The 10,145-nt window shown below is 35.3% G+C and overlaps 1 pseudogene; it reads left to right on the forward strand.

Annotated features, from left to right (window-relative positions):
• The first annotated feature begins 3,199 nt into the window (after positions 1–3,199).
• Positions 3,200–3,992, forward strand: LOC116667356 (annotated as a pseudogene).
• Positions 3,993–10,145: the final 6,153 nt, after the last annotated feature.

Consider the following 10,145-nt stretch of genomic DNA (forward strand, 5'->3'; position numbering starts at 1 on the left):
CTGTGAATTTGCCTATTCTAGATACTTAATATAAGTGGAGTCATGCAATATTTATTTGTTTATCTCTGGCTTCATTCATTTAGCATAATGTTTACAAGGTTCATCCACGTGATAGCATGTATCAGAACTTCAATCCTTTGAATGGCTGACTAATATTTCATTGTATGCATGTACCACATTTTGTTTATTCATTCACCTGCTGATGCACACTTTGGCTGTTTCTGCTTTTTGACTATTGTGAATAATGCTGCAATGAACATTATACAAATACTTGTTTGACTCTCTATTTTCAGTTCTTTTGGTTATATACATAAGAGTGAAATTTCTGAGTCATATGGTAATTGTGTTTAATTTTTTGAGGAACCCTAACGTAGTCTTTTAAAAATATAAATCGATGTTGTTACTTTCCTCCATAAAATGCTATAATGCTTTCCAATTTCAAAACATATTATAAAGTTACAGTAATCAAGACAGTGTGGTACTGGCATAAGGGTAGACTTAGATCAATGAAATAGAATTGAGAGCAGACATGGAAAGGTAACAGAACATCATCTTTAACCTGGATTCCTGCAGCAATCCTAACCTATAGTCTGATTTCCTCACAGCTGCTAAAGCAGTCTTTTTTTTTTTCAGTTGTGATGAAATATATATATACAATTATGGGCAACTGATTTCAGACAAGAGTCCGAAGACAATTCAATAGGGAAAGAATTATCTTTTCAACAAATAATGCTGAGAGGGGAGGGTATAGCTCAGTGGTAGAGGTGCCTGCCTAGCATGCACGAGGTCCTGGGTTCATTCCCTGGTACCTCCATTAAAAAGATAAATAAACCTAATTACCTACCCCCACCCAAAAAATTATAATGCTGGGACATCTGGATATCCACATGCAAAAGAATGAAATTGGACCCCTTACTTACATACACAAAAAAACATTAACTCAGAATGGGTTATAGGCCTAAATGTAAGAACTAAAATCATTAAACTCTTAGAAGAAAACATAGGAGTAAATCTTTGTGACCATGGGTTAAGTAAAATCTTCTTAGATATGACACTAAAAGCATGAGCAATCAAACTAAAAATAGATTAGACTTCATCAAAATAAAAACTTCTGTGCTATGAAGGATACCATTAAGAAAATAAAAAGATAATCCACAAAGTAGGAGAAACTATTTGCAAATCATATATTTGATAAGGGATTTGTATCAAGAATATATAAAGAACTCTTACCAGTCAACAGTAAAAAGACATCCCAGTAAAAGTGTGCAAAGAATATGGATAGACAGTTCTCCAAAGATGGCATACAAGTGGCCAATAAGCACATGAAGTGATGTTCAACATTATTAGACATCAGGGAAATATAAATCAAAACCACAATAAGATACAAGTTCACTTGCTCTAGAATGTCTATATTTAAAAAGACAGATAATAACAAATGTTGGTGAGAAAGTGTAGAAATCAGATCTCTTTGTTTTTCTTTTGATTTATCTTAATGTTACATAAATATTTTATTTTTCTCCTATTAAATTATATGTTCCTTGAGTCCTGGCACAAATCTCATACTAGCATACCTCATTTTATTGAACTTCCCTTTATTGCACTTCACAGATATTGTACTTTTTACAAATTGAAGGTTTGTGGCAACCCTGTGTTGTCAGATGATGGTTAGCATTTTTTAGCAATAAAGCATTTTTTAGTTAAGGTTTGTACATTTTTTTTATATGTAATGCTATTAGGCTTCAGTATAGCGTAGATGTAACTTTTACATGCACTGGGAAACAAAAAAATTCTTGTGACTTGCTTTATTACAATATTTGCTTTACGGCAGTGGTCTGGAACAGAGCCCACAATATCTTCAAGGTATGCCTGTATAAAATTTATATGTCCCTCATGGTTAACAGATTATAAATTAATATTCTTGTATGACAATTTATCTAATCACATGTGTGACTAGACACGTGTGATTAGAGAAGTCGATTTTGCAACTAATTTGTCTTTGCAGGGTCACCACAAACCTGTATTATTCAAGCTAGATGAATACAGGTCTTCTTATTACCTGGTAGTGGGAGTAGAAATGTGTACAATATTCTAGAAGACATTGTAACAATACAGTGAGCAGCTGCTTTCTTACCACTGTAGAGCCCAGAGTTCCAGAAATGGTTGACCAATGTCTTTTATGTTGTGGTTGTCATATCTCTACTTCCTAGGTAGCCTTCAGAAGGGAGCAGAGCTGTGATAATACAAAGGTAGTTGGAATGTCCGTTTCTGACCAACATGAAGTAACAGGGACTAGATTTATCCTCCACCTTATGCAACTAGAAGACAAACAATCAAAATGTATAAAACAATAGTTTCAGACACTGGACAGCAGGCAGTACCAGACTATGATCCCTGAGAAGAGGGAAACAATGTGAGCCCTGTGAGTATATCATCTTTACTGCCTGTAGGCAGCTTCCAGGCTGCAGGACAAGGAAGTGGAATCCAAATGCAGCCCAGAAGCTTCTCTGCAATGAGGAAACAGAGATTTCAGGAGGGCTGAGATGGGTAGACTTTGCAAGGCAGTGTATTTGAGAGGAGGGAGATGCACAGAGGAAGAATTTTGGAGATCTGTAGAATGATACCCTCACTGTCTGAATACTAACTTGTGCATATGTGTGAGGCTGAGGAAAGAACCATGGAAAAGAGTAAACAGAACAATTTTTGGACCTCTTACTGGTATGGGAATAGTTCATGTTCCTACCAGCCAGGGTAGAAAGATTTCATAATACACAGGGAATTGGGTAGAATTCCCAGAATGGTATTAGCCACAGGAACCAATTAGTCCTAGATTAAATGTTGCTGTGGATCTATGCTAAAAAGGCTAAATACAGGCCTCAAAAGGACCCATCTGATTCCAAGTAACTTAATTGCACAGTAGAAAAAAAACATTATTTAAAGGAATACAACATAATCTAGCAATCTTTAATGTAAAACTCATAATATGTGGCATCCATTCATTCAAAAAACATCAAACATCCTTCATACATGCAGGTACGCATTTCATGACCTTGGCTTTCAATGACAGATGCTTGTACCACTCATTTGATATTAAAAATTTAATTATGATAAAAAATATATCAAACATCCAAACAAATCAAGAAAATATTGCCTGTAAATAGGCAATGAAATCAGTCCATAGAGGCCAGTGGCAGATCTGGGGATGCTAGCATCCTGGCAGCAGGATAGCCTACTGGCCCTGGGCAGAGATATACCAGTGCAGGGTAGGAGCCAGCATCATCACCCAGAAGCTGCCAAGGACAGCTATAAGTAACGAGAGACTGACTTGGCTAAGGATCAGCTGGCTCAGATGTCAAAGAAGTTGGACAATTGGGGGTGATTATAACCTGGGGCAATTTGTCAGCAAGAACAAGCAAGAGACCTGGAGGTGTCCTAAGCTCCAGGTGCAGTTTCAGGACATATGTGCCATCACTGGGGTGGATCCCCTGATTTATGGAAAAGGATTTTGGTCTGAGATGCTGGGAATACAGATTACCAAAGTGTGCCAAGTCCTGAAGCACCAGAATGGAAGTCTGAGAACTTCGGAGGAATTACATCAACAAGTTTTACATGGAAGGGAAAAATGTGCCCAGGATGTCAGCCAAGACAACCTGATCAGGGCCATCAATTAAATAAAGACACCTGGGACTGGCTTCAGTATTATCCATCTGGGTGGCATTTACCTTATTCAGTCCATTTCAGCTGAGCTCAATATGGATCACACTGACGTGCTACTGCTGGCAGGGAAAAATGGCTACATGACTATCAGTGAGATCAAAGTCAGTCTTAAATGGGAGACAGAGTGATTATGCCAAGTGCCAGAACACCTGCTGAAGGAAGAACTGGCCTGTCTGGACTTGTAAGTCCCAGAGGAGGCATACTACTATCTGCCAGCTCACCTCACTGACCTCTACTCCTAGGTTACAACTGAGGAGGCCAGAGAATTCCTCTCCTGAACCTCGGAGTGTAGAAAGGGGCACAGCAGCAGGCAGGGAAAAGAGAGAGGAGCTATTTGTTGGTGAATAAAACCTGAACAATTTTGTTTAAAAATTAGAAATAAATAAATCAATAAAAACATACTCAGATATTACAATGATGATGGAACTAACAATAAGAACATAAAAGCTGCTATTATAAATATGCTCCATATGTTCAAAAAGATGGAGGAAAATATGACCAGGTAATTAGGGAAATGTGAGATATAAGAAAGTTCCAAACATCTGGTTATGAAAAATATAACATCTGAAACAGAAAATACACTGGATGGAATAAAAGCAGATGCTGAAGAAAAGATTGGTGATCTGAAGAAAGAGCAATAGAAACTAACCAAGATGAAGTACAGAGACAAAAAAGGAATGAAAAAAATGAACAGAGCACCACCTGAGTATGGAATAATATTAAGTAGATAAATATATGTATGATAGCCCATAAGGATCCCATAAGGAAAGAAAATAGGTGAAAAGAGGTTTAGAAAAAATATTTAAAGGCAAAATGGCCAGAAATTTTCCAGATTTGCTGAAACCTATAAACCCACAGATTCAAGAAGGTCATTGAATCCCAAGCAGAATAAACCTAGAGAAAACCACATCATGTTATTTCACAATGAAATTGCTAAAGCCAGTGATAGAGAACGTATTAAAAGCACCCAAAGAAAAAAGGCACATTACTTACAGAAGAATAAATATAAGAATGACAATAGACTTATCAGAAACTACACAAATCAGAAGACAAAAGAAAAATATCTTTACCACACTGAAAGGCACAAACCAATCAACCTAAAATTTTCTACTCAACAAAATTATCATTCTAAAGTGAAGGTACATTTCCTCAAAAAGTTAAACACAGAATTACCATATGATTCAGCAATTCCATTCCTAGGTATAAACCTAAAATAATTGAAAATAGGGACTCAAACAAATACTTGTAGGAAATTGTGTATTGCAGCATTACTCACAAGAGCTGAAAGATTGGACCAACCCCAGTATCCAACAACAGATAAATGTATAAACAAAATGTAGTATATACATTCAATGGAATATTAGCCATACAAAAGAGTGAAGTTCTGTTACTTGCTACAACATAGATGACCCTTGTAAACATTATGCTAAGTGAAGAAGCCAGAAACAAAAGGATTTTGCCTGATTCTGCTTAAATGAACCCACCAAAAATAGGCAAATTCATAGAGACAGAAAGTAAATTAGAGGTTATTTGGGGCTGGGAGAAGAGATTAATGGGGAGTTGTTATTGCTTAATGGGTAGAATTTCTGTTTGGAGTCATTAACAAGTTTTGGAAATAGTGGTGATGGTTGTACAACACTGTGGATATAAATAATGTCACTGAATTGTAGACTTAAAACTGTTAAAATTACAAATTTTATGCAGTGTATATTTTACCACAGTAACAAAATGAAGGAAACATGAACTGTTTTTCAGACAAACAAAATATGAGAAAATTCATCACCAGAATTCTGATGAATGAAAAAATTCATGATTTAAAAGAAGTATTTAAGGAAGTTCTCCAGGCAGGAGGAAATGATATCATGTGAAAATTTGGATTTACACAACAAAGTGAAGAGTTAGAAATAGTAAATATATGGGTATATATAAAGGACACTTCTCTAATATTTAATATCTTCAAAAGATAATTGGCTCTTTAAGGCAAAAATTACAACAATGGGGTTTACAGTACATGTAAAAACAAAATGTATGACCACAATAGCACAAAGGATGAGAGGGAAAAAAGTTCTGTAATGTTTTATAACACACATGAAGTGATATATTATTTCAAGGTAGACTGATGTTTAAAGATTATATTTTATAAACTCTAGAGCAACAACTAAAAAAATAATGGTATAACTAATATGCCAGTAGCAGAAACAAAATGGAATTATGAAAAATATTCATTCCAAAAGAAATCAAGGAGACAAGGAAAAAAGGAACAAAGAGAAGATGGGACAGTAAGAAGTAAACTGCAAGACAGTAGCTTCAAACTCAACCATTTGATAATTATATTAAATGTAAGTGTAGTAAACACTCCAATTAAAAGTCAATGATGCTCAGATTGGATAAAAAACTAAGACCCAACCATATGTTGTCTATAAGAAACTCAGTTAAATATAAAGAAACAGATATTTTAAAGTAAAGGGATGGGAAAGTGTATACTATACAAACAAGAATCAAATGAAAGCTAAAGTGGCTATATTAAAAATAAGAATTAGAAAAATCTGTAATTATAGTTGGAGATTTAGCACTTTTCCCTAAGTAATTGATAGAAAAACTAGACAGAAAATCAGTAATAATATAGATTTGAAGAACACTATCAACAAATTTGATCTAATTGACATTTATTGAACATTCCATCAAACTCCAGAATACACATTCTTCTCAAGTGCACATAGAACATTTACTAAGATAGACCATATTGTAGTCCATTAAACAAATCTCAATAAATACAAAAGGATTCAAGTCACACAAATTATGTTCTCTGACCACAAAGGAATTAAACTAGAAATCAATAACAGAAAGATACCAAGAAAATCCTTCAAATACTTGGAAATTAAATAACAAACGTCTAAGCTCATGAATCAAAAAAGAGATTTCTCAAGGGTAGTTATAAAACATTTTGAACCTAAGTGACAATGATAACATTACATATTAAAATATTTGGGATATAGCTAAAGTACTCCTTGAAAGAAATTGATAGTATTGAATGCTTATATTAAAAAAAGAAGAAGAAGAGGAAGAAGGACACATATTAGCATGGCTGAAATCCAAAATACTGACAACATCAAATGCTGTCAAGTATGTGGAGAAATAGGAACTCTAGTTCATTGCTATTTAGAATGCAAAGTGGTACAATTTGGCAGTTTCTTACAAAACTAAACCAAATTTCTCTTACAATAGAATTCAGCAATCATGCTCCTTGGTATTTACCCAAATGAGTTGAAAAGTTATGTCCACACAAAAATCTGCGCACAAATATTTATAGCAACTTTATTCATAATTACCAGAACTTGGAAACAATTAAGATGTCCTTCAATAAATGAATAGATAAACAAACTGTGATCCATCCCTACAATGGAATATTATTCAGTGATAAAAAGAAATGAGCTACCAACAACAACAGACAACCAAAGACAATAAACAGAAGGAATTAATAAAGATGAGAGCCCAGGGGGGAGGGTATAGCTCAGTGGTAGAGTGCATGCTTAGCATGCACATGGTCATGGGTTCGATCCCCAGTACCTCCATTAAATTAATAAAATAAACAAACAAACAAACAAACAAACCCAATTACCCCCCCAAAAAACAAACGAAACAAACAAAAAAGATGAGAGCTCAAATGAACTGAATAGAAAACAAAAAGCAGAATAAATTCATAAGATAAAAGCTTTTTTAAAGGTCACATAATAGACACTCCTTTTCCAAGACCGATGAAAAACAAGGATTGATACAAATAAGCAACAGTAGGAACTAAAAATGTATCTAACTACAATGCAAGAAAAATGGAAAAATAAATAATTATTTTGGAAAAAATATTCACATTAAAATTTCCACTCCCAGCCTCAGCTTTTCATGCCTACAAGTAAACTATAAATACATTAATAAAATGGTTACTTTATTAGAAAAAAAGAAAGGAAGGAAGGAAGGAGCTACCAAGCCATGATAAGACATGGAAGAAACTTAAATGCATATTACTAAATGAAAGAAGTCAACTGAGAAGGCTACATACTATATGATTCCAACTATATGACATTCTGGAAAAGGCAAAAAGATAGTACAAAAATCAGTGCTACCAGGATTTGGGAGGGAAAGAGGGAAGAATAGGCAGAGCACACAGGATTTTGGGGCCAGTGAAATTATTCTACATGATACAATGGTGGTGGATATATGCCATTATACAATTGTCAAAACCCATAGAATATACATCAAGCATGAACTGTAATCCTAATGTAAACTATAAACTTTGGGTGATAATGATCTGTTAATGTAGAGCCATCAATTGTAACAAAGGTAGCACTCTAATGTGAGGTGATAGTGCAGGAGGCTGTGTGTATGTGGGATCATTGTATGCATGAGAACTCTCTGTACTTTCTGCTCAATTTTTCTGTGACCCTAAAATTTCTATAAACTATAAAGTCTATTGATTGAAAAAAAGAAAGATCTAAATCATGTTTTTCTCCTTTATTTTGCTAATTGGTGATTTTATCAAATGGATTTTGAATGTTAAACCAACTCATGCCTCTTATAAGCAGCATGTCAGTGAGTTTTGGTTTTTTACACACAGCCTGACATTGTTTTTTACTGGAGAGCTTGAACTCCAATTAAATGTAACTACTGATGTAGATGGCCTTAAAACTACCATCTTGCTTTTTTATATTCTATTTGCCTCATCTATTTTTTGTTCCTTTATCCCTTCTTTCTCATTTCTTTTTGGATTAATAAAGTAATTCTCACTCCACTTTTTTTTCTCCTGGTTCGATTTTTTTTAACTGTGCTTTTTTTATTATGCTGCTGATGATTACTACAGAGATCACAATATGCATCATTACACGGGCTTACCTACATTAACCCCCACTCTGACAGTCAATGTTAGCAGCTTGATGTGTACCCAGCTACACCTTTTTCCTTAATGTATTCACTTTAACAACTGTGTAATATTTCATTGTACGTGCAATATTATTGAAATAAGACCACAATTCAGAAATTTTTAAAACACGACTTACGGCGTTTACTAAGCAATCTGCATCCTGGAAGAAGTGAGAGGAGTTTTCACTAGTCAAAAGCTGGGCAAAATACTCCTGTTCTTAACACATTGGTTTTATGGGTTCTCTTACATGGAAGGCAAGTCAAGACCTGCTGCCTCCCTAGTTGTTCCACTAATTGTTTTGGAATCTAGACGTAAAGAAGCCCCTTGTCCTCACAAGTAAACAAATTTCAAAAGATTGAAAAGAAAGTGAATTACATATTTTGAAAATGGAAAGGGATACTAAGAGTAATTAAGATAAAATATACTGTTGGAAAACGCTCCAAATACACATTTTGAAATAAGTGGTATCACAGTAAATGAGGAAAAGTATGCATCTGAAAGGAATATTTTTATTGAATATTTATTTGAAAGGAAAGGGAGTCTTAGTATCATATTCTGAGTGTTTAACACGAATATGTGACTTAGAGTTCTTTCGATTAGGGGCCTAGCAGATTTCCCTTGTCAGAGATTGACATATTCATAGGCTTCACTCACTATCCACTAATGGGTCACATTTATAGCCACACCTAAATCTCCCAGCTCTGATTCCAAAATCTCCCTCTATAGTTATTTCCCTAGAGGTTCTTGGAGATGGTAGTGAAGATATTTATTATTCATGGAATCAGAACAGATGCCAACAGCTCTACAAGCCACCAGCTTTTGTTTCAACTGCTATTACTCTAATAGAAAAGAACAAATCTGACTCCATATTAGATCTGTTGCTTTGGCTTTAACCCTGTGCTCTGTTTCCTGGGCTTTGTCCTGTTGGTTCTGCACCTTTTATAAAAGAATGTTGCCTATAGCCTGAAACATACAGGAAGCCTATTCTCAAGGCTCCGACCTTTAAGGGTATTAACACTTTTCCATTCATATAAAGATAAAAAGTTGCAGAATAGAAAATAACATTTGTTTTGTTGGAGGTTTACAGGGACACCATGACGTGACCAATGTGGATAGCTGCAAGAACAAAGGATTCAGACAACAAGAAGTTTGCAACAACCACACCACCTCCCCTTTGTAATATAAAAGGAGCCTGAATTCTGACTTGGGGAAGATGGTTTTCCAGGATATTAGTCTGCCATCTTCTCGGTCTGCTGGCTTTCAGAATAAAGTCACTGCTCCTTGCACCAACACCTCATCTCCTGATTTACTGGCCTGTTGTGTGGCAAGCAGAAAAAGTTTGGATGTGGTAACATTACTGGTCTGCTTGTGATTGCTCTGCTGGCTGCTGTCACCCTGCTGCCCACAGGCCAATGCCCACACTGCTGCCAATTAATGATCACGGGCCTCAGGCTGTTGCTGACCTCTTCTCTTCTTCAATGTCATGGCTGCCTGACTGGCCAATACCTCAGCAACTGCA

The sequence above is a fragment of the Camelus ferus genome, chromosome 11, assembly GCF_009834535.1.
Source record: "Camelus ferus isolate YT-003-E chromosome 11, BCGSAC_Cfer_1.0, whole genome shotgun sequence".
Taxonomy (NCBI): domain Eukaryota; kingdom Metazoa; phylum Chordata; class Mammalia; order Artiodactyla; family Camelidae; genus Camelus; species Camelus ferus.